Below are 24,515 nucleotides of genomic sequence, written 5' to 3'. Positions count from 1 at the left end.
CTGGCCAAAAAAAAAAAAAAAAGAAGCCAGGGACAGTGCTTAGGCCCTGAGTCCCAAGCCCCATGACTGGCCAAAAAAAAAAGTTTATCCAACTAAAAAGCATGGGGGAGGGGAGGGGCTGGGAATATGGCTTAGTGGTAGAGTGCTTGTCTAGCATGTATGAAGCCTTGGGTTCAATTCTTTTTTTTTTTTTTTTTGGCCAGTCCTGGGCCTTGAACTCAGGGCCTGAGCACTGTCCCTGGCTTCTTTTTTTTGCTCAAGGCTAGCACTCTGCCACTTGAGCCACAGCGCCCCTTCTGGCCGTTTTCTGTATATGTGGTGCTGGGGAATTGAACCCAGGGCCTCATGTATACGAGGCAGGCACTCTTGCCACTAGGCCATATCCCCAGCCCTGGGTTCAATTCTTTAGTACCACATAAACAGAAAAAGCTGTAAGTGGTGCTGTGGCTCAAGTGGTAGAGTGCTGGCCTTGAGCAAATGAAGCTCAGGAACAGTGTCCAGGCCCTGAGTTCAAGCCCTAGGACTGGAGGAAGAAAGGAATGAAGGAAGGAAGGAAGGAAGGAAGGAAGGAAGGAAGGAAGGAAGGAAGACAGACGCACAGGGGATCAATGGGAAAACTGTTTGAGTGCTTATTTTGCACTAGTGTGAAACAATTAACTCCTGTAGTCCTACTCCTCATCCTGCTGTGGGACTAAGTTATTGTCCAGGTGTTAGGCTGGAACTCAATATGAAGGAGACAGTGTAAACTCAAATCAGCTAGGTGCTGGTAGCTCCTACCTATAATCCTAGCCACTCAGGAGGCTGAGATCTGAGGATCATGGTTCAAAGCCAGCCCTGGCAGGAAAGTTCATGAGACTTATGTCCAGTTAAGTACCAGAAAACTGGAACTGATGCTGAGGCTCAAAGTGGTAGAATGCTAGCTTTGAGAGAAAAAGCTCAGGGTCAGAGCCCAGAGCCTCAGTTCAGCCCCAAGACCAACAACAAAACCCTCCAGAAGTCCACTGTAATGCAGTCTTTAAAAATATAAAAATGCGGGGCTGGGGATATGGCCTAGTGGCAAGAGTGCTTGCCTCATATACATGAAGCCCTGGGTTCGATTCCCCAGCACCACATATATAGAAAATGGCCAGAAGGGGTGCTGTGGCTCAAGTGGTAGAGTGCTAGCCTTGAGCAAAAGGAAGCCAGGGACAGTGCTCAGGCCCTGAGTCCAAGGCCCAGGACTGGCCAAAAAATATATATATATAAAAAGAAAAAAAATATATATATAAATGCGGGGGCTGGGAATATGGCCTAGTGGCAAGAGTGCTTGCCTCATATACATGAAGTTCTGGGTTCGATTCCCCAGCACCACATATATAGAAAATGGCCAGAAGTGGCACTGTGGCTCAAGTGGCAGAGTGCTAGCCTTGAGCAAAAAGAAGCCAGGGACAGTGCTCAGACCCTGAGTTCAAGCCCCAGGACTGGGAAGAAAAAAAAATACCCCTTGGGAGGCATAGTAGACAGCCTCCTTTGAATGGACAGTTCCACTTAGCGTTTTCTGGTGGTATTTGGAGGTTAAGAGTCTCATGACTTTCCTGTTCCAGCTGGCTTTGAACCTCAATCCTCACATTCCAGCCTCTTAAACAGTCACGATTACAGTTGCAAGCCACCATTGCTAGGCCAGATCATAATTCTTAATGATAAACTTGTATGAATCAGTAGAGAAAAATGGCTTATGGCTGCACCCCACATTGGTAATATGTACTAGATTCTGAGACAAAGACCACCATCTGGCCTAGGGAAACGCTAGATATTAGAACATTAGAACGTGTGTGACTTAAGACTTGAATGGGGACGAAGGCCTCACTAATATATTTACTTTGTTAGGAATTTATTGCATTTCTAAAAGCATTCTCTTCTTGCCTGTCCAGCCAGGAAGCAAGATTCTTTGAATAAAGGTCAGGAAGTACCCTCCTGATTATGTTCTTCCAGAGGGGTGGGGTACCATAGAGGAAGAAGCCTGGGGTCCCTCAGCCACGAATGAGTCCTTGCAACATCTTGGGTTCCCCTGAGAGCTGCAGATTTCTGCCTGGAGCTGCCAAGCTTCTGGGGTTGCCATGGTCCATGGGAGTGAAATGCTGGCGGCCCTCTGTTTACAGTGGGCCGAGCAGGGGAGCAGGCGGCAGCAGTGTCTCTTCCAGTCCCTTTGAAAAGCTTTCATAGCCAATCCATGGGCGGGAGGAGCAAGGACAGGACGTGAACCTGGGCTTTGGTCCAAGCCACTGGGGAGAATAAAGGAGGCCTTTCTTAAATTCACGGTGCGATTGTTTCAAAGGAGCTTTAGACCCTCGAGGTTCCCCCCCACCCGCCTTCCTCGCCCTCCCCCCCTTCCCAAAGAGGAGCTGAACCTGCTGTGCAAGGAAACTTACGACTGGTTTCAAATCATTTCTCTCCCCGGCCTGGAGGGAAGAGGAGAGGGCCAACAAATTAATCCATCAGCATCCTCCTGACCCCGCCGGCCCGCCTCCCAATGGCTACGATGTGATTGGGAAGGAGGCCACGGTAAGGGGGCCACGGAAGGGGCGCGCGCGCGCGCGCGCGCGCGCGTGTGTGCGTGTGTGTGTGTGTGTGTGTGAAGGAGGTGACTTGCAAAATTCCGGGGACACTTTGCCGAAGCTGGAGAACCAAAATGATGAGGCGCCCGTCGCACGTGGCTCTCCATCCCCGGCACCAGAGGGTTTAGGGTTCGCTGGAGCTGGGGCTCGTGGATGAGGGTGGTAGATGGTGGGCGCAGACAAAGGGGCGGCGGCGGAGGTCAGGGTCGCGGGGGCGTGGCCACGAGCGGGGCGTGGCCGCGGAAGGGGCGTGGCCACGGCGGCGGCGGCGCGTCACGTCCCCCTCCTTCCCCCCTCCCCCCATCCACGTCCTCCCGGAGACTACGCGCCGGGAGGCGGGAGGAGGAGGAGGAGGAGGTGGAGGCGGCGGCGGAGGCGGCGGCGGCGGGAAGAGGAGGCGGCGGCGGCGGCGGCGGCTGCTGCTGCGCTGCTGCTGCGGTGAGGCAGGTGGCGACTACCCGCGGCGTCCGCGTCCGAGGTGGTGAGCTGGGGGCGCGTGGGCCTCTCCCCTTCCTCATCCTCAGCCGACTCGGAGGTGCCGAGTGTGTGTGTGTGTGTGTGTGTCTGTGTGTGTGTGTGTGTGTGTGTCTGTGCGGAACCGAACCCCGCGTGCCGGCCCTCCTCTGAGAGAACCCGGGGGAGCCCCAGAACCCCGGCCCCCGGGGTGAGCCGGCCGGGCGTCTGGACGGGCGTCGGGTCCGTCCTGTCAGCGCCTGGCCGGGCCTTGGCGTCTTTCCGCCCGCCTCAAGATGGAGCGTGGATCCTTGCTCTGTGCCGCCCCGGCGCCGCCGCGTCCTCGCTTCTCTCCTCGGTCTTCCGCGGCCGTGGTGGGGGGGGGGGGATCGCGGGTGGCGGGACCCTGTCCTTTCCCGGGCCTTCGCCCGGTCGGACCTGTTGCCCCCGAGCGCCGCCGCGGCCGCGCTACCTGTGCCGGGCTCGCGAGCCGGAATGGAGGGCGTCTTTGCCGGTGCCGCCCCAGCCTGGCCCGGCCCGGCCCGGCCCGGCCCGGCGCCTCGGCTTTTGTTTTTTTCCCGGGCCGAGTGGTGATTGTCAGAGAAGGTGGGAGGTCGGCGATCGAGGGCGTGTGTGTGTGTAGGGGGAACGTGGTCTCCGAAATCACCGCTGCCGGGTAACCCGAACCTTCTGGGCCCGGGCTCAGAAAGACAGATGACACTTGGTCCAAGCACAAGCTTCTTGGCCCTCCTAATTTGAAGGTCTTTCTTGCTCTGCGAGAAATCTGGGTTTCGATTCATAGGTTGGGGGTTTAGCCCTCCAAATCTGGAGGTCCCTTTCACTTTAGGTGGCTTTCTCAGCGGACTGGAGCCTGGAGAGCGCCACCCCTCCTTCCCCGGGGCCCCACCTCGAATGACACGTTAGGTCCGGGATCCGTGTGGATTTGTTTTTAGAAAAGAAAAAAAAAATTGGGCGCCAATGACTGCTTTTATAAAGGAGGGTGGGGAAGATACTGTATTTTCCTCGTGTGTGTGTGTGTGTGTGTGTGTGTGTGTGTGTGTGAGAGAGAGAGAGAGAGAGAGAGAGAGAGAGAGAGAGAGAGAGAGAGAGCGAGAGCAAGAGAGAGAGAGAGAGAGCAAGAGAGAGAGAGAGAGCGCAAGAGAGCGAGAGTGTGATTCAGCAGCCTGGCCTCCTTCCTCTTCCAGGACTGTGTCTGACTGGTTTGAGCTCTCTTTTAAGTATCCGTGCTGCGGCTTCCAATTGCTTTTATGGTTATTATTCTGGGATTTTATTATTACTACTCTTAACGATGTGTCTCAGAATCGGGAGAGCAGTGTGTGTTTGGCTTCCAGGTTTAATGATAACCTTTTGCAAAATTTCTCAAGTATGTTGGTTCTTCAGCTTTGGAGCAATTTTTTTTTTTTTGGTTATTGTTCTGAAAACAGTGATACTGAACACTTATTGAGAGCTTCTTATGGCTAGATTGTGGGCAGGTGTATTAAAAAAAAATCTCATTTAATCAGCTGTCCAACCCGAAGGCAGTACTGTCATTATCCCATTTTACAGAGAGGGCAGAGAAAGGTCAAATAACTTGAGAGTCATGCTAATGAAGGATGTTGTCAGGATTTGTACCCAGGTCCTTTGACTCTGGGTGCTTATTTTTGTTAGTTATGTGAATCTCGGGTGAAGACCAAGGCTAGCTTTTTGAAAGCAAAGGAAAGGGGTAATTGGCGGAGGGCTTCAGCCCCGTATTTTTTTTTTTTTGAGGTAAGTGGGTAAGCACAGCTTAGGCTTCTTCAAAGGGGTAAAAACAAACTGGTGGATGGCTGAGTAGGTGTCTGTGTGAAGATGAGGATTTTATGTACTTCTCTACTCTTTGAATCATTGCTTGAGCACAAGAAACCAGCCTGGCTCCTGTCCTTAAGGAGTTTAGAACTTGGTGCTCATCTTATTTACCTTCTTTTCCTCTTATTTTAACTAGTAGTACCCTGTTTGATACAGTGTTTATGACCCATAATGGGTATGAACTGACCCAGTAGTTTGACTCTTGTGTTTTTCTTTTTCCTTTTGTGTTGCTAGGGAAGATGGCAGGGCCCTGGGCATGTTAGGCAAGCTTTCAACTACTGAGCATCTCCAATAGCTCTTGTGTTTCCAAGTGCTGTCTGCTGGGTTTCAAAACCTGGTGGGCGGTGTATAGGAGATAAATTGGGCCTCTTACATCCTTTGCAGAGGTAGGCCCCTTAGTATTTGTCCCATATTGGTCAGACGGTGTTCATTATTATGACAAGTGGATTTGTGGTCTTCATCAAATGTATTTATCTAGGGAAAGGACCTCATCTTTTACTTATAGTATCTTCTATAAAATTCCTGTGGTGTGCTATGCATGAGGTCCATAAATTTCAAAACTGGTTTTACAGAAGTGAAAGCTAAAGAAAAACAGAAACAGAAGCCAGTGTAGTATAGACATAGGAAGATGTTTAGTATTTAACATTAAAAAAAAGAAAAAAAAACTTGGTCAGCCAGTTGTAGTGCATGCCTGTAGTCCCAGCACATGAGAGGCTGGCGTAGGAAAATCATTTGAGCCCAAGAATTCAAGTCTAACCTCAGAAAATTAGCAAGGTTAAGTCTCAAAAAGATCAGAAGCAGCCCAGTGCAAGTGACTCATGCTTATAATCTAACTATTCAAAAGGTTGTCTCCAGGACTGGCAGCAAACAAACAAATCAGAAACAAAACCAGGGGCTGGGGATATAGCCTAGTGGCAAGAGTGCCTGCCTCGGATACACAAGGCCCTAGGTTGATTCCCCAGCACCACATATACAGAAAACGGCCAAGAAGCGGCGCTGTGGCTCAAGTGGCAGAGTGCTAGCCTTGCGCGGTAAGAAGCCAGGGACAGTGCTCAGGCCCTGAGTCCAAGGCCCAGGACTGGCCAAAAAAAAAACAAAAACCAAAACCAATAAACCCTTTGTTTATGTAGTGTTAACTGAAGTGAGAGTTTTCACCTTATGTAATTTTTTTTGGGGGGGGAGGGGTTGGTCATGGGCTTGAAATGAAGGCCTGGATACTGTCTCTGAGTTCTTCTGCTCAAAGGCTAGTTCTCTACCACTTTGAGCCACAGTTCTACTTCAGGTTTTCTGGTGGTCAATTGGAGATAAGACTCTCACAGACTTTCCTGCCCCAGCTGGCTTTGAATGGCTTCCTCAGTAGCTAGGATTACAGGTGTGAGCTACTGGTGCCCACTTAAGAATGTGACTTTTGGGTAGAAATGTAAAGGTACTTAGGGAAGGTCAGTTCTAAAGGGAAGTGCCTCCTAGGAAGGAGGAGTAGCATGTGTAAGGTTCCTGAGGTAGAAAGCTTTGAGGGGGCAGATAAAAGATACAGATGATTTTGATGCTATGTTACTTATTAATTTATTTTCATTTCCGGATCAAACCCAGGATCACACATTTGATAGGATGTGTTGTCCAGGTTGGCCGGAACTTGTGATCCTCCCACCTCAGTATTTATGATTACAAGTATGCATCATCATATCTGGCAGAGTTAATGATTAGGGAAACTGAGGCCCAAACATTTGGACCTGAAAGGTTATACAGCTAGTGAATACAGAGCTAGAAATTGATTGAACTCTGATTTATGGTACAAAGCACAGAAAATCTTAGCAATAGAACTTCAAGTAACTGCTCAATTTTCATTCAGACTTGCTATTGAGTGTATACTTTCCTATTTGTATGTATTTATTCAGGATTTTTGCTTAATCCAGGGAAGGCATGTAATGATATTGCCACATATAGCCCTCATTTCCAGTTGTGGTCATGGCAGTAAATCCTTCCTTTTTAGTCTTAAACATTGCATGATATTTGCAGGATACTGGTAGCTCAAGCCTGTTATCCTAGCTAGTCAGGAGGCTGAGATCTAAAGATCATGGTTTGAAGCCAGGGAGGACAGGAAAATCTGTGAGACTCTTAAATCCAATTAACTACCTAAAAAACACAAGTGTGTGACCTAAAGTGGTAGAGTGCTAGCCTTGAACACAAAAGCTCAAGGACAGTGCCCAGTCCCTGAGTTCAAGCCCCATGCATGACCAGGTTAAAAAAATAGCATGATGGGGCTGGGAATATGGCCTTGTGGCAAGAGTGCTTGCGTCATATACATAAAGCCTTGGGTTTGATTCCTCAGCACCACAGATATAGAAAAAGGCCAGAAGTGGCGCTGTGGCTCAAGCCACAGAGTGCTAACCTTGAGCAAAAAAGAAGCCAGGGACAGTGTTCAGGCCTTGAGTTCAAGCCCCAGGACTGGCAAAAAAAAAAAAAAAAAAAGCATGGTTCAAACTCTAGGTTTAGTATGTCTTTATATAATTATTAGGGAGGCTTTAAACACTGACAGCATCTTAACATATTTTTAACATATCTAGTGTGTTTCCCATTTAAGTGAAATTCAGATAATACATATGCTTTAAATCAGCATTTGAGTTACGGTGCCCTGTCAAGAGAAAACACATTGACTGATGATACTGTACAAGAATTTCAGGGAAGAATGACCTCTTTAGATTTTAATCAGGAGAACAGAGGGAGGCCTTTTCTAGTAGGTTGGCAATCTTGAATTTGGCTAGGACATCTGGATTAATATCCTGGTCCTGGCATGAAGTACCAAGGAATCTTGGCCACAAGTAGGAAAGAGTTGTGTGGTTTTTTTTTTTTTTTTTCAAATCTCCATCTGGTACTTCTAGAGGGACAGATTCCACTAACACTAACTCAATGGGTGGGTCAGTTTTTTAATTAGCCATTTATTATGATCTAGCAACATCTTAAAAGGATTATTTGTGAAAACTTTGAAAAGAGAAAGTAGTCATATTACAGAATTTTTGTTGGGAAACTTGCCCTGTATCTTAGTGTCTGGGGAAAGACAGATTCTCATCTGCCTTTTAGAAATCCTGGTGAGACTAATGCAGACATTTTGCTGTCCTGCTGTTTTTATCTGAGTATAAAATCTAATAAGTGTCCAACTTGAATTAAATTTGATATTTGTATTGTGTTTTGTTTACTATATCTGACTGTAACTTAGATAAGATCTCAGTTTAACTGTGCCCATTTTTGACACTTAAAAATTGCCAAAATCTTGAATAATAGTGTCATCTTTGAAATTAAGGGTCTGAAGATCCAGATGTTAAGATGTGCACATCATCTAGAATTTGAATTTTATATATAGAGGGAAGGCAGCTTTAATTAGTTTTCTCCCAGATTATACAAATTCTTTTCTTTTTTTTTTTTTTTGCCAGTCCTGGGGCTTGGACTCAGGGCCTGAAGGCACTGTCCCTGGCTTCTTTTTGCTCAAGGCTAGCACTCTGTCACTTGAGCCACAACGCCACTTCTGGCCGTTTTCTGTATATGTGTATAAGAGACAAGCACTCTTGCCACTAGGCCATATCCCCCAGCCCTATACAAATTCTTTTACACAAGGGATACACTGAAATAAATGGTATATTTTCTCCTGTCCCCTTTTCAGGAATAATAAGCGATATTAAAGATGCTTTCCTCCTCCACCTTTCTTCCCTTGCACCAGGGTTTGAATTCACAACCATGTGTTTACAAGTTTGGCACTCTACAATGTGGGCCACACTTCCAGTTCTCTTTTTTTTTTTTTTTTTTGCCAGTCCTGGGCCTTGGACTCAGGGCCTGAGCACTGTTCCTGGCTTCTTTTTGCTCAAGGCTAGCACTCTGCCACTGCCATGTGGTGCTGGGGAATCGAACCCAGGGCTTCATGTATACGAGGCAAGCACTCTTGCCACTAGGCTATATTCCCAGCCCCCAGTTCTCTTTTTTTACTAAGTGGATCAATGAATGTAAAACTCAATAAACGTTTAGAACTCTTGTTCTCCTATTCTTGTAGTCTTGTGTCTTCCCAATTTAATTTATTTTTGTTGGTGGTGGGGCTTGAATTCTGGGCCTGGACACTGTCCCTGAGCTCTTCAGCTCAAAGCTAGCACTCTACCACTTGAGCCACAGAACCACTTCCATTTTTCTATTGATTAATTGGAGATAAGAGTCTCATGGGGACTTTCCTACCTAGGTTTGCTGCAAACCAGGATCCTCAGATCTCAGCCTCCTGAGTAGCTAGGTTTACAGGCATTAGCCACTGGCACCTGGCTTCAAATCTATTTTTATTCTATCTATCTATCTATCTATCTAGATATCTATCTCTCTTTCTATCTATTTTTTTTTTTTTTTGGCCAGTCCTGGGCCTTGGACTCAGGGCCTGAGCACTGTCCCTGGCTTCTTAAGGCTAGCACTCTGCCACTTGAGGCACAGCGCCACTTCTGGCCATTTTCTGTATATGTGGTGCTGGGGAATTGAACCCAGGGCCTCATGTATACGAGGCAAGCACTCTTGCCACTAGGCCATATCCCCAGCCCTCTTAATCTATTTAAAAAGAAAGTTGAGAGCCGGGTGCTGGTGGTTCACACTGTAATCATAGCTACTCAGGAGACTGAGATCTGAGGATCATGGTTCCAAGCCACTCCAGGTAAGAAAGTCCATGACATTTATCTCTAATTAACCACTAGAAAGCTGAAAGTGGAGCTAGTGGAGCTGTGGTAGAGCATTAGCCTTGAGCAAAAAGAGCTCAGGGACAGTGTCCAAGCCCTGAGTTCAAGCCCCAGGACTGACCAAAAATAAAAAAAAGTTGAGGTTTCAGCTCCTCAATTTTATTCTAATATTTAAATAAGAATGGGGGAGAAGGACTTTTCCTGGTTTAAGAAATTAAAACCTTCCTGCCATACTTTTTTTTTTTTTTGTGCCAGTCCTAGGGCTTGGACTCATGACCTGAGCACTGTCCCTGGCTTCTCTTTGCTCAAGGCTAGTACTCTGCCACTTGAGCCACAGTGCCACCTCTGGCCTTTTTCTGTATATGTGGTGCTGAGGAATCGAACCCAGGGCTTCATGTATATGAGGCAAGCACTCTTGCCACTAGGCCATATTTCTAGCCCCCCCCCTTCCATGCTTAAAAAAATTTTTTTTTCTGGTCTTGGGCCTTGAACTCAGGGTCTGGGCACTGTCCTTGACCTTCTTTTGCTCAAGGCTAGCACTCTGCCACTTGAGGGACAGCCCCACTCTGGCTTTTTGTGTATGTGGTACTGAGGAATGGAACTCAGGGCTTCATGCATGCTAGGCAAGCACTCTACCACTAGGCCATATTCCCAGCTCTTTATTAATTTGTTTAAGAAAATTATTATTTTAGAGGTGATAAACAGCAGGGTTACATTTACATACACCAGGTGACAAGTACATTTCCTTTTCTGCAGTGTTACCTGTTCCCTCATTCTCTCCTATTCTCTTCTTCCCATCTCCACCCACGAGTTGCATAGTTTACTTCCATCAATGTCCAGTGCCATTCACTGCTGCACTTTTTCCCCCTTTTTCCTTGGATTCTGTGCCTTCCACGTACCCTCCCACAGATGTGCACCGGAACAGTCCACATATAAGGTAAAGAATACAGAATCATCAGGGAGGAAAAAAAAAAACAAATTAAGAAAAAAAAGTCCTTTGTTTCCATGTTTTTACTGTTTATTTCAGTATGTATATTATTTTCTATACATATGAAGAGGTGCTTGGGTATTGGACCTTTGTGATTCTCTCCTAAGACTATCTTCTTTTGGTCTCACTGTATGTGAGTATGTAGAATCCCTGTAATTTGTCATATCCCAGTGTGTTTTAGATCTAACTTCTGCACATCAGGGAGAAGATACTCATCAGGGAGAACATGCATTTATCTCTCTGATCTTGGCTTACTTCACTCAACATGATTTGTTCTAGTTCTATCTATTTCCCTGCAAATGACATTATTTTATACTTTGTAATGTCTGTGTAAAATTCCATTATATGTAGGTACTACATCTTTTGGATCCACTTATCTATTGTGAGGCATCTGGGTTGTTTCCATATCTTGGCTATTGTGAATAGCATGGCAGTGAACATGGATGTGCAGGTGTCCTTATCATATCCTTGCTCATGATGCTCAGGGTAGATGCCTAGGAGTGGTATGAAGGTCTATGTTCAGTTTTTTGAGGAACCTCCAGACTGCTTTCCAGACTGGTTGTACTAATTTACATTCCTATCAGCAGTGCATATACCCCACCAGCATTTGTTGTTCAAATTAAAAATGTTGCCTGCCATGTTTTAGAAAGTTAATTTGAGTAGGAGTGTCTTGCCATTATTGAAGGGCACATTTTTTAATGAACATTTGTCAGTGAAGAACTTGTAATATATGAGAAGTTAAATATTCAGCATGGAAAAGCAACTTGTGCTCCTCCTGTCAGAACTTGTGCCTTGCTGACTTTCAGGCCCTTTTGGTTGTCAGATTTCTTTCCTATAGTTTAATTAAAGGTGGGGCTTTTCTTTCTGAAGTCTGCTGTGTGTATCTTAATAGAAGATTACCTAAACAAGTAAATTCAGCCAACACTAAAGGTGGGATATAAAATCTAAATGAAACCAAGGTATAGTTTTTACTGGCAGCTTCTAGGTTTGTTGTTCAGAAACTATCTTAGAGATTTGGGAGTGCATTGAGTAGACTGATGTTCTCTCTCTCTCTCTCTCTCTCTCTCTCTCTCTCTCTCTCTCTCTCTCTCTCTCTCTCACTCTCTCTGCCAGTCCTAGGGCTTGAACTCAGGGCCTGGACACTGTCCTGGAGCTCCTTTTGCTGAAGGCTAGCACTCTACCACTTGAGCCACAGTGCTACTTCTGGCTTTTTCTGTTTATGTGGTACTGTGGGCTTCAGGCATGCTAGGCAAGCACTTTACCAATAAGCTGCATTCCCAGCCTCTAGACTGATCTCTTTGAAATAGCCAAGTGGCATAGTATTGTGAAAATGGAAATGTAGTTGTTTTTGGCATGAGCTCTCAAGACTTACAACAATTATTAAATCTATTCATTTGTGAGTAAAAATGCAAAAATTTTATAAAATAGAGAGAACCAGTCTGGGTACCAGTGGCTCATACATGTAATCCTAGCTTCTCAGTGGTGTTGAAATCTGAGGATGGATGTTCAAAGCCAGCTGGGCAAAAAATTCTATGAGACTATGGGGCTGGGAATGCAGCTTAGCAGTAAAGTGCTTGCCTAGCATGCATGAAGCCCTGCGTTCGATTCCTTAGCACCATATAAACAGACAAAAGGCAGAAGTGGCACTCTGGCTCAAGTGGTGGAGTGCTAGCCTTGAGCAAAAAGCAGCCAGGGACAGTGCTCAGGCCCTGAGTTCAAGCCCCAGGACTGACCAAAAAACCCCAAAATAATTCTATGAAACTACCTTCAATTAAGCAGCAAAAAGCAGGAAGTGTCGCTATACCTCAGGTAGTATGACCAGCCTTGAGCCAAAAAAAAAAAAAAAAAAGCTAATGGACTGTGCTTAGTTTCAGCTCCTGAGTTCCAGCTCCAGTACTGGCACAAAGTGAGGAGGGAGAGAAGAGAGAAAGGATAGAAGAGAGACGAGACAATAAGGAAGTCTGTGATTGTTCTGAGTTTTCTGCGACCTTTTCTTGTTCAGAACAAGCAGTTGGTGTGCTTTTGCTTCTAGGGTGGGCCACATGTGACTGTTTAAGGGCAGGCAGCAATATGCCTTCCTTTGTGAAGACTGGAAAGGGAAGCCACTGTTAATGTGCCTCAAGAGTGTCTCTTCATCTGTCTGTCATATAGAATAGATCAGAAACATGGTGTTAGCATACTTTAGGGTCAGGAGTCCTTAATCTATATATGGAGGTTTAAATCCTAGACTAGACTCTCAAGTAACTGTGACCTCCCCAAGTGATTTTACTTTTAGAATTAGTTTCTTCAGTGGTAAAATGAGGAAGTTGAACCAGATTGCAAAGGTCTCTTCGGAGTCTAAAATTTTACATTGCTATATTAAGCACGTTGTTCCCTTTTATACATTAGTATAATTGAGTGCTGGTGATCTAGTAAGTTCTTCAGGGAGATACTAACCAGGTCTAGTAATGTTAATCTCTTTTAAGATCTGTTTCTAAGCCAGTGGTAAACAATAGCGTTACGAAGGCACAGGAATTTTGTAGAATGTGAAAATGAGCAGAAAAGCTCAAATTATTCAGCTTACCATGTTCCCTTTTTTCTTTTCTTCTAAATTCCCTTGCAGATGGAAGAACTTGTATATGTAAGCCATATGAACATAAAATAAATCCTCCAGCTGAGCTGTGCAGACATTCATAGTCTCAGGCAGTTGCATCATAGCACAGAGTCCATCTTTAAAAAAACATTAATATACCAGCCCTCTGCCTGGGTTGGTTTTTAACTTTCTCTTCTGACTTTTTAAAAAAACTGCTATGGTTACAACTTGTACTCCTTACTGTATAGTACACATTATGTTTTAAGAACATGTAATTTTCAAGCACAACATCATTTTTCAAAGGGTTACGATTACTATTGGTTTTGATGAAAGGTATTATAAAACTTTCTATTTACCATCAATATTGTATTGTGTGATATTTTCTAACCAACACTTAATGCTGACAGGTTAATTTTATAAATTGCTCTGTAAGGGCTCAGTTAGAAACTGGAAGACTTCCTTGTAATACTTTTAATTAAAGAGCCAATTAATTTTGTGACTCTCACTGGCTCCTGTCAGTCCTTTAGATTCTAAGCAAGCTTTTCACATTGATCCTTTTAAACAGTAGCTACTTTATTTACTTATATTTCGTACTAAAATTTAGCCTTGCTAATGATTAGCAGTTGACTTTTTTTTTTTTGGCCAGTCCTGGGGCTCGGAGCACAGGCCCTGAGCACTGTCCCTGGCTTTTTTTTGTGCAAGGCTAGCATTCTACCTCTTGAGCCATAGAGCCACTTCTGGCTTTTTTTGCTTATGTGGTACTAAGGAATCGAATCCAGGGCTTCACTCTGCCTCCATGCCAGAATCCCAGCCCCTGTGAGAATCCTATCTCCATTTAACTACCAGAAAACAGGAAGTGGAGCTGTAACTCAAAGTGTAGGGGTCTAGCCTTGAGCACAGAAGTTCAGGGATGATGCTCAGGCCCTGATTTCAAGCCCCATGACTGACAAAAAAAAAAAAAAAAAGAAGTTATAAATTGGTATGAAATGTACATACACACTAATGTAGAAAAACACTAGTGAAGGTAGACCTATGACAGAAGGTGAGCAAAGATTCAGAACTATGGCTTCAGGAATCATGTTAACAGTTTTTCTTTTGTTACTGTCTTGACAGGCTGAAAAGCGAACCAGGGTGATTGACTTAATGATCATAAATTAACAAGGACCCTCCCTTGTTACAAATGCATATGTTGAGAACCATGTTTCTGTGTGTAATACTGGGGTTTGAACTCAAGGCTTTATGCTTGCTAGGTTGGTGTTCTACCACTTGAGCTATGTCCCTAGCCCTGTTTTGCTTTATTTTTCAGATAGAGGGGTTTTTGTTTTTGTTTTTTTAACACTATTTCTGCATCTCTGCTTCCCGAGTATCTGGAATTATAGATGAGAGCCACTGTGCTTCACTGAGAACCATGTTTTTGAAGATAGCTGTGAGTACTCTAATTCTGACACCTAACTCATTAGGGTTGGTATAAGTAAATCTGGTAAAGACAAGATGATAAACATGTTATTGGAATGAAAGTATGAACACATACATGATAATTTTGTGGCTTCTTTTATATTTTAGTTTTATCTGTACCTTTCATGTGTCTTCTTTTATTCAGGAAGGGGTAGTATTGGGATTTGAACTAGGGGCCTTATACTTGCTAGACAAGCAATCTATTCCTGAACCATGCTCCCAACCTTTTTTTAAAAAAATTATTTATTTTATGTATTTATTTTTTGCCAGTCCTGGGCCTTGGACTCAGGGTCTGAGCACTGTCCCTGGGTTCTTTTTGCTCAAGGCTAGCACTCTACCACTTGAGCCACAGCGCCACTTCTGGCCGTTTTCTGTATATGTGATGCTGGGGAATCAAACCCAGGGCTTCATGTATATGAGGCAAGCACTCTTGCCACTAGGCCATATTCCCAGCCGCTCCCAACCTTTTTTTGCTGTAGTTTGTTTTTCAGATAGGGTCTCATACTTTGCCTAGGGTGGCCATGGACAAAAATTCTCTTATTTCCACCTTTTTTGGGGGACAAGGTTTCCATACAGAGTTGATAAGTCCAGCATCTAACTGGATTCTGCCTCATGGTATTACTCTGTCACATCTAGTTCTTTTTATTTATTTATTTTTAATTTTTTTTGGCAGTCCTGGGCCTTGGACTCAGGGCCTGATCATTGTCCCTGGCTTCCCTGCTCAAGGCTAGCACTCTGCCACTTGAGCCACAGCGCTACGTCTGGCCGTTTTCTATATATGTGGTGCTGGGGAATCGAACCCACGGCTTCATGTGTACAAGTCAAGCACTCTTGCCACTAGGCCATGTTCCCAACCCCTAGTTCTTTCTTATCCCCCCCACCCCTCTCTCTCTCTCTCTGTATGTGTGTGTGAGCACGTGCTCATATGCCTTGATGCTGGGGCTTGAACTCAAGTCCTCATGTTCTCACTTGCTTTACAAAAAGCTTAAGGCCTGGTACTCTACCCCTTGAGCCAAATCTTCACTTAATGTGCACTTTTTGTGCATATTAATTAGGCATGAGCTTCTCAGGCCCTTTTCTGCATCTCTGGCTTCAAACCTGTTCCTCAGACCTCAGCCTTCTGGAGTACTAGGATTGTGGGACGTGAGCCACTAGTGAGCCACTAGTGCTTACCTTTTTTTTTTTTTTTTTTTTGATATACGGTCTTGTTTCCTTCCTAAGCTGACTTCCCATTGTACCTGGGATGATAAGCACAAGCCATCATGCTCTGCTTCTTTCCATCATGCTCTGCTTCTTTCCATTGAAAGGAGATTTTTGTTTGTTTGTTTTGTTTTTTTGGCCAGTCCTAGGCCGTGAACTCAGGGCCTGAGCACTGTCCCTGGCTTCTTTTTTGCTCAAGGCTAGCACTCTGCCACTTGAGCCACAGCGCCATTTCTGGCCATTTTCTGTATATGTGGTGCTGGGGAATCGAACCCAGGGCCTCATATATACGAGGCAAGCACTCTTGCCACTAGGCCATATCCCCAGCCCCTGAGAGGAGATGTTTTTTAAACTGGCCTAAAGAGGGCTTGTGAGCTTACTGATTGGATTTTAGTAGTCCACTTGTAAAGTTGAAATACCTGACCTTTTTTTTAGTTCATTTCTGAATAGAAAATATGCAAATACTTTCAATTTTGTGTTTTCCAGACATTTCTGTTTATTTAGAAATGTGAAATTAAAAGAAAAACAAACGGAATAATTTGCCTTTCTTTTGTGGGGTACCAGGGAGTTTGGAAAGCTACCCAGTGTTGTGTAAGTGTTTTCAGTGGCTGTGGCCAAACAGCTCAGGTTACTCCTGTGTTGGGGGAGGGGACAGCAAGTGACACAGCATACAGCAGACACTTACATAACCATGACTTAAGGGAATAGAAATAAGCTGTGAATGAACTTCTCAAATCCAGGGAGATGATGTTAGAACATAAGGCTTTTAATTTTTCTGCAAGTCTGACTTAAAAGTCAGCATCAAGAGCATCTTTATCTCAAACTAGACTTCTGTGATTTCCTTTTGTTATTAAGCTCATGGCAACAGTACATTTTAGAATAGAAGGATGCTCAGAATTCTCAGACTGTAGCTGTCTGCAGGTTAATTACTGAACCTGTCCTTTGCTGTTTCCTTAGGGATTGTCCAGCAAGCCTGGCTTCCATGCCAGTCTATTTCTGGAAGCTTGGTGCTACACTCCCTCTCCTGGCAGGTTAAATTCATTGCAAATTCTTGAATCTCCTTTTGCAGCAGAGTAATTACCAAGTTTAGTAAATAAAGGAGTGTTTTCGTTTTGCTGATGAGGGGTGGGGTGGACTGAGCTGAGGTAGAAATGTGATTTGCCCAAGGCAGTTTAGCTATACTCAGTGCCAGGAGGCTGCTCTTGTTGGAAGTATCTTATCTGATTTGGGCTCCTTCTTCAGAGTAGTTTTACTTTGGCAAAGATAGAGAGCCTCCATCTCTTTCACTTCTGAATCCTTACCTTTCACTTACAGGGAAATTCAAACAGTAGGTGTTAATTAAAATCATATCCTCTGGTTGTAAGTGAGAATACTGGGGCTGGGAATGTGGCTTAGTAGTAAAGTGCTTGCCTAGCATGCATGAAGCCCTGGGTTCTATTCCTCAGCACCACATAAACAGAAAAGCCCTGAAGTAGTGTTGTGGCTCAAGTGATACAGTGCTAGCCTTAAACAAAAGGAAGCCAGGGACAGTGCTCAGGCCCTGAGTTCCATCCCTAGGACTAACAACAACAACAAAAAAAGTGAGAATACTGAATTCTGGGGAGGGGTTAAATAAGTTGTTCAAGGTCATGGAGCTGGGACAGAATCCTGGTATTTCATTTCCCAGACAAGCTTGTTTTTCATACTTTGTTTTTTTGGTGGGTCATGGGTTTCAATTCTGGGCCTGGGTCCCTGAGCTCTTCAGCTCAAAGCTTGCATTTTGCCACTTGAGCCACAGTGCCACTTCTAGTTTCCTGGTGGTTAATTGGAGATAAAATTCTCACGGACTTTCCTGCCTGCACTGGCTTCTTTTTGCTCAAGGCTAGCACTCTACTACTTGAGCCACAGCTTTTGGCATTTTCTATATATGTGGTGCTGAGGAATCAAACCCAGAGCTTCACACATGCTAGGCAAGCACTCTACTGCTAAGCCACATTCCTAGCCCCTGGCTTTTTCTTTTTATGTGGTACTGAGGAATCGAACCCAGGGCTTCATGGATGCAAGGCAAGCACTCTACTACTAAGCCACATTCCCAGCCACTATACATTTCTTAAGACTTATGTTGGGCTGGATGGGATAGATTTTCAGGTGAGTGAGTGAGTGTGTGTGTGTGTGTGTGTGTGTGTGTGTGTGTGTGTGTGTGTGTTGGTCATGGGGCTTGAACTCAGGGCCTAGGCACTGCCCCTGCGTTCTTTTTGCTCAAGACCAGCTCTCTACCACTTTGAGCTACAGTGCCACTTCTGGTTTTCTGGTGGTTAACTGGAGATGAGTCTTGTGGCCTTTCCTTCCTGGGCTGGTTTTGAACCTCGATCCTCAGATCTCAGCCTCCTAAGTAGCTAGGATTACAGGTATGAGTTACCAGCACCCAGCTAAAACACTTATTGAAAGTTTCAACACCTATACAAGAGTAGAGGAGTGGGACCATCACTCTACATGAATGCTGACAGCTCATCATCGTCATACTTGCCTAGGGCTGGAGTCATAGCTATTAAAAAAGCAAGTTGTTTTTTTTTTAATCCTTATTCTTTACTGGTTTGTAAATTCCAAAATTCTGAAAAGGGGAAACACCAAACACCTGGCCATTTTGCCTTTTCTTAGCAGATACATGCTGTCCACAGCTATAGCAAGGCCTTATACTTCTAACATTTTCAGAATGAACATTTTTACATCTTCACTCCTCTCAGTAAGGATAAATATTGGTGTTATTGAAGTTAGCAATATGTTAAGATGGCAAGGAAAGCTTATAATTTACTTCCTACTCAGAATTTTTCAATATAGCTTAATTTTCCAAGAGAAAAGCCAGAAAGTATTTGAAGTCAAACCAAAATAACAACTTGGAAATTTGCAGTCTATGTATGTCTGTTACTGATGTTGTTCTGCTTCTTAGGTGCGTGGGCTTTTCTCTACTCACCTGTTGCTTCTGCCTAGGTGGAGAGTGATGCTGCTCAACTCAGATGGGAAGATAAAAGGTTCATTTCATTCTTCATTAGCTGTAGGTTCCAGGATACAGAACCCCCCCCCCCCTTTCCTTTAACGTGATGAGGCTGCATCTCAGAGCAACCTCAGAATTTCTGTTTGTGAGGTCACTAGCATGACCTCAGAGCCAGATGGTTAAACATGTTGCCTAGCTTCTGGTAGTATGTGAGCTGAAGCCTGGCCTGATTCCACAGACACAATGAGGTACCAGTTTTTTTCCTACTTCCAGATGTGCATTGACTCTTCAGCTTCTGTAGATAAAACCTGAATAGTAGTGTCGCCCCCTATATTTTGCTGAAAGAGATTATGATAAGCAAATAAGGTTAGGCAGCCAACTCTACCACTTTAGCCATCATCCCTCCACTCCCTCTTTGTGTTGGTTATCTTGGAGGTAGGGTCTCAGTTTCTCCCTGGCTGGCTTGGACTGCCATCTTCCGACTTTTGATCCTTGCATTGCTAAAGATGACAGGTATGTGTCACCCAGCCATTAGTTGAGATTGTGTCTTGTGACCTTTTTGCCTGTGCTGGCTTTGAACTACTATTCATCCATCTCTCTCCCAAGTAGCTAGCATTAAAAGGTTGATTGAGTCACCTTCCCTAGCTAGATTGGGCCTGCCTGCCCCTCCCTCCCTCCCTCCCTCCCTCCCTCCTCCCTCTCTCCCTCCCCCCCCCCCCCTCTCTCTCTCTCTCTCTCTTCCTTGTCTGGCCTGGGAACTGTCCCTGAGCTGTTTTTGTTTTTGCTCAAGGCTAGCTAGCGCTCTACCACTTGAGCCACAGTGCCACTTCCAGCTTTTTCTGTTGATGTGGTACTGAGGAATCAAACCCAGGGCTTCATGCACGGTAGGCAAGCACTTTACCACTGAGCCACATTCCCAGCCTAGGCAGAGCTTTAAAGCCAGATTAATATCCCAAGTTGTGATATACCTCATATCTGGTCTAAATATCAAAGACAAAGGCCAAGATACTTACTTTAGAGAAAACCCTTAGAAAACCTTCCCTCTTAGGTTTTTCCAAATACGTGTATGGTTATACTTCTTAAAGTGTCAGCTTATCCTCCACATTAGGAGCATAGCATGTAGGAACATTTTATCATAATGTATAAAATAACTAAACTAAAAAAGGGCTGGCATGGCTCAGGTATCAGAATTTTTATTTTTATTGATTTATTTTTGTCTGTTGTGGGGCTTGAATTCAGGTCTGGGTGCAGTCTCTGAGCTACTTTGTCCTCAAGGCTAGCAGTCTATCACTTTGAGCCAGAGCACCACTTCCAGTTTTTGAGTAGTTAATTGGAGATAAAGAGTCCCATGGGGACTTTTCTGCCTAGCTGGCTTCAAACTTCTATACCCAGATTTCAGCCTTCTAAATAGCTAAGATTAAAGGCATTAGCCACTGGCACCCAACCACAGAAATGTTTTTAACAATGAAAACGGAGCTAAAACAATAAAATATTATTCACAAATAAAAATTTACTTCTAATTGGCAGTTTCAGATTTCTGTAATCTATGGGTATAGATTAGCTAATTCCTAAAATTTATAAGGTTAAAAAATTAGGGAGTAATGGTCTGGGAATATGGTTTAGTGGTAGCCTAGCATGCATGAAGCCCTGGATTCGATTCCCTTAGTACCATATCATCAAAAAAAGCTGGAAGTGGCACTGTGGCTCAAGTGGTAGAGTGCTAGCCTTGAACAAAAGAATCCCAAGGACAGTGCCTAGGTCTTGAGTTCAAGCCCCAGAGCTGGTTAAAAAGAAGTTTTACCTATTTCAGGTCTTACTTTGCCTCTTAAATTCGTAGGTAACACAGGAAACAAGACAAACTTCCTGGGGGCTGGGAATATGGCCTAGTGGCAAGAGCGCTTGCCTCGTATACCTGAAGCCCTGGATTCGATTCCCCAGCACCACATATATAGAAAATGGCCAGAAGTGGCGCTGTGGCTCAAGTGGCAGAGTGCTAGCCTTGAGCAAAAAGAAGCCAAGAGTGCTTGCCTCGTATACATGAGGCCCTGGGTTCGATTCCTCAGCACCACATATACAGAAAATGGCCAGAAGTGGCGCTGTGGCTCAAGTGGCAGAGTGCTAGCCTTGAGCAAAAACGAAGCCAGGGACTCAGGCCCTGAGTCCAAGGCCCAGGACTGGAAAAAAAAAAAAAAAAAGACAAACTTCCTCTAGTGTTGATGTTTAGCAGCATGGCTTCCTGTTTTGAGAGACAAGGAAGAGAGCAGAAAGGGATTGCCCAGCTCAATAACTTATGGTGCTGCCTTACTCCTTGGAACTGGGGTGCCTTTCTGGAAGTAGATCTTCTCCCTGACTCTCCTATTTGAGAATACAAGCAAAGTAGCTATTTTTTACTTCAGAGGTGAGGTAAGCGCAAAAGAGAAACATTTTAAAAGTAGTTCTTGGCTTCATGTCATTAAGCAAGGTATAAAACATCTTGATATGTGTATGTTACAGTATTATTATTTGGAAAGCAAGATTATAAAGCACTGTAACTGCCTTTATAAAAATAAAGTTCTTATACAGTTTCCTAAGATTTTTTTCATTTGGGGTGATCTGTTCATTTTGTCATAATGATGTAGCTGTTCTTTTTTGGAACCCTTAGAGCCATGAGTGATGAACATTGAGCAATTGAGCTAGTCATTACTAACTTGTGTTACCAATAAAATGCCAGTCACTGTGGCTCACACTCTAATTCCAGCTTACTACGGAGGCAGAAATTAGGAGGAGTTTGGAATGAGGCCAGACTAGGCAAAACGTTACAAAACTCCATCTCAATCAAGTTGAGCATGGTGATACACATTTGTGATTCCAGCTGTATGGAAGGTTATAGATAGGAAGATCAAGATGGCCCTAGACAAAATTGTTGAGACCCTACCAGAAAATTATCTAATGCAAAAAAAAAAAAAAAAAAAGACTGCGGTATGACTTAAGTGGTGAGAAAATACTTAGTAAGTATGATCCTGAGTTCAAAACCCCAGTGTTACCAATAAGTGAAAAAGCAAGTAAATAAAAATTAAAATGTGAGTGGAGTTATGTTCCCCTCTCAGATCTCAGTGAACTCAGTAGCTAGGATTATAGACATGAGCCATCTGCACCTGGTTGGTTTTTTAATTTTATTTCATTTTGGAAGAATTTAAGTAGCACATATAGCTAGTGGTGGCCATGTTTGAAAGAGCAAATGTAGAATACTGTCTTACAGTTTCTTCCAAGAAGATTTATAGTCTGGTGGAATCTGTAGTCTACACATAGATAGCCAAGTGTGCTGGGTGCTATGAAAAGTGTACAGACTTGTATATGAGCAATGGAAGGATGAACAGATTTGCACTGGTGAAGATCCTGGTAGGTTTTGTGGAGAAGGTGAATGCTGGTGCATACCCTCGAGTTAGGTGTCGACAGGTAAAGCTAGCTAGAATTAGAAAGGCCATTCAGGGTGGAAGGAACTCCTGAAACAAGCAGTGGGGAGGGCTCCAGGTGAGTCAGTCATGTGGATGATTCACATGCATGTAATTGAGAAATTGAGCCTCAGATCACTTCTTGATCAATAATTGAACAGTGGTTCTAAAATGCTAGCATTAGAATCACCTGCAGGGCTTGTTAGATTCTGTAGCTGACCTAACTGTTCAATAGATTTGAGGTTTTCATTTGTCTTAGGTTCTTTTTTTAAAATTTTATTTATTAATTTTTTTGACAGGGTGTGCAAAAGGGGTATGTCTTAGGTTCTTAATAATGCTGATACTGCACACTTTGAGTACCAGTGCATCCTGAGTTGTGTATATAAGTCCTTGGTGTTACTGCACACTGGAGTTCTTATGACTCTGAGTCACAAACCTGGTTTTATCATAGGTTGCAACCTCAGGCTTTCTGTACTCAGCCTCTTGCATTGCTGGAACATTAGTAATGAAAGTGGTAGGTACTGAACTTGTATTCTTGGCATCCAAGTCTTTAAATATCTCAACTGGAGTCACAAGATTCTTGACATTCTTTTAAGCCTTTGTGACCCCAAATGTGAAGCAAAAATGAATATAGGAGCAGTGGCGAAAATTCATATCTATTGATATTTGCGTATTAGAAATTACAACTGTTATTTTAAAATATTAATCTTCAAAATAATAAAATCATCTTACATGGGGCTGGGAATATGGCCTAGTAGAAAGAGTGCTTGCCTCCTATATGAAGCCCTGGGTTCGATTCCCCAGCACCACATATACAGAAAATGGCCACAAGTGGCACTGTGGCTCAAGTGGTAGAGTGCTATAGCCTTGAGCAAAAACCAGGGACAGTGCTCAGGCTCTGAGTCCAAGCCCCAGGACTGGCAAAAAGAAATCATCTTACATAATTTCTTTTTCTCTTTTCTTTCTTGGTACTAAGGATCTAACCCAGGATGTTGCACTTGCTAGGCAAGCACTTTGCCACCTTGCTACATTCCAGCCCTTATATAAGTTTTTTTTGTTGTTGTTGGTTTTGTTTTTGTCAGACCTGGGCCTTGGACTCAGGGCCTGAGCACTGTCCCTGGCTTCTCTTTGCTCAAGGCTAGCACTCTACCATTTGAGCCATAGTGCCACTTCTGGCTGTTTTGTATATATGTGGTGCTAGGGAATCGAACCCAGGGCTTCGTGTATACGAGTCAACCATTCTTGCTACTAGACCATATTCCCAGCCTTGTGGTTTTTTTGTTGTTGTTTTGTTGTGTGTGTGTGTGTATGTGTGTGTGTGTGTGTGTGTGTGTGTGTGTGTGTTTGGTTTTTTTTGTGCCAGTCCTGGGGCTTTGAATTCAGGGCCTGAGCACTGTCCCTAGCTTCTTTTCTTTGTGTTTTTTTTTTTTTTAATTAAATTTTATTGACAGGGGCTGGGGATATGGCCTAGTGGCAAGAGTGTTTGCCTCGTATACATGAGGCCCTGGGTTCAATTCCTCAGCACCACATATATACAGAAAACAGCCAGAAGTGGCACTGTGGCTCAAGTGGCAGAGTGCTAGCCTTGAGCAAAAAGAAGCCAGGGACAGTGCTCAGGCCCTGAGTCCAAGCCCTAGGATTGGCAAAAAAAAAAAAAAATATATATATATATATGTATATATATATATATATATATATATAGACAAGGTATTGTGCAAAGGGGGTACAGTTACATAATAAGGCAGTGAGTGCATTACTTGTGATATCTTACACCCTCATGTTTCTTTCCCTTCCCTAGATCAGGTAGGCATATATACAATATCCAGTGTACCAAAATCATATACAGTAACCATGTAGGTAGCCAAAGGAAATTCACCTAGAACTTTAAAGGTAATGGCAACAATAGAATCCTCCTGTGTCCTTCTCTTGGAGTTGTTTTTGCTTATCTTCATCTTATATGATTGTGTGTACATAGCTGTTGAGCTATTGTGATCCTCTGATAGGTCTATTCTAGACCTTTTATGTTTAGTAGTTGTTTGGTTTTAGATACATAATGTAAAGTCGCTGACCCAAACATGTGAAAATACCATTTGAAAAGAAGTTTGTTGTTTGGCAGACCTGGTCTCTACTGTCCCCCTCCCCCCAACAGTCATATATCAAGGAGACCATGCCCCTTTGTTCTCTGTGTTCTAGGCTTGTCTCACTCAATCTTTTTTTTTTTTTGCCAGTCCTGGGCCTTGGACTCAGGGCCTGAGCACTGTCCCTGGCTTCTTTTTGCTCAAGGCTAGCACTCTGCCACTTGAGCCACAGTG

The 24,515-nt window shown here is 44.0% G+C and overlaps 1 protein-coding gene across 10 annotated transcripts in view; it reads left to right on the top strand.

The window, feature by feature from the left end:
* Window positions 1-2,965: 2,965 nt before the first annotated feature.
* The window catches only part of Clip1 (CAP-Gly domain containing linker protein 1), a 100,664-nt gene continuing 79,114 nt past the window's right edge, over window positions 2,966-24,515 (top strand). For 5 of the 10 annotated variants that reach the window (XM_048343021.1, XM_048343019.1, XM_048343020.1 and 2 more), the window contains exons 1-2: window positions 2,981-3,075; window positions 14,453-14,572. The gene's annotated coding sequence lies outside the window, so the exon portion shown is untranslated. Of the gene's footprint in view, window positions 3,076-14,452; window positions 14,573-24,515 lie in introns of all 10 variants that reach the window. The other 5 variants (XM_048343024.1, XM_048343023.1, XM_048343025.1 and 2 more) reach the window with 4 other exon arrangements.

The sequence above is a fragment of the Perognathus longimembris genome, chromosome 3, assembly GCF_023159225.1.
Source record: "Perognathus longimembris pacificus isolate PPM17 chromosome 3, ASM2315922v1, whole genome shotgun sequence".
NCBI lineage: Eukaryota > Metazoa > Chordata > Mammalia > Rodentia > Heteromyidae > Perognathus > Perognathus longimembris.
Note: the sequence above shows the minus strand (reverse complement) of the source record. Positions and strands in the feature narration are given on the sequence as shown.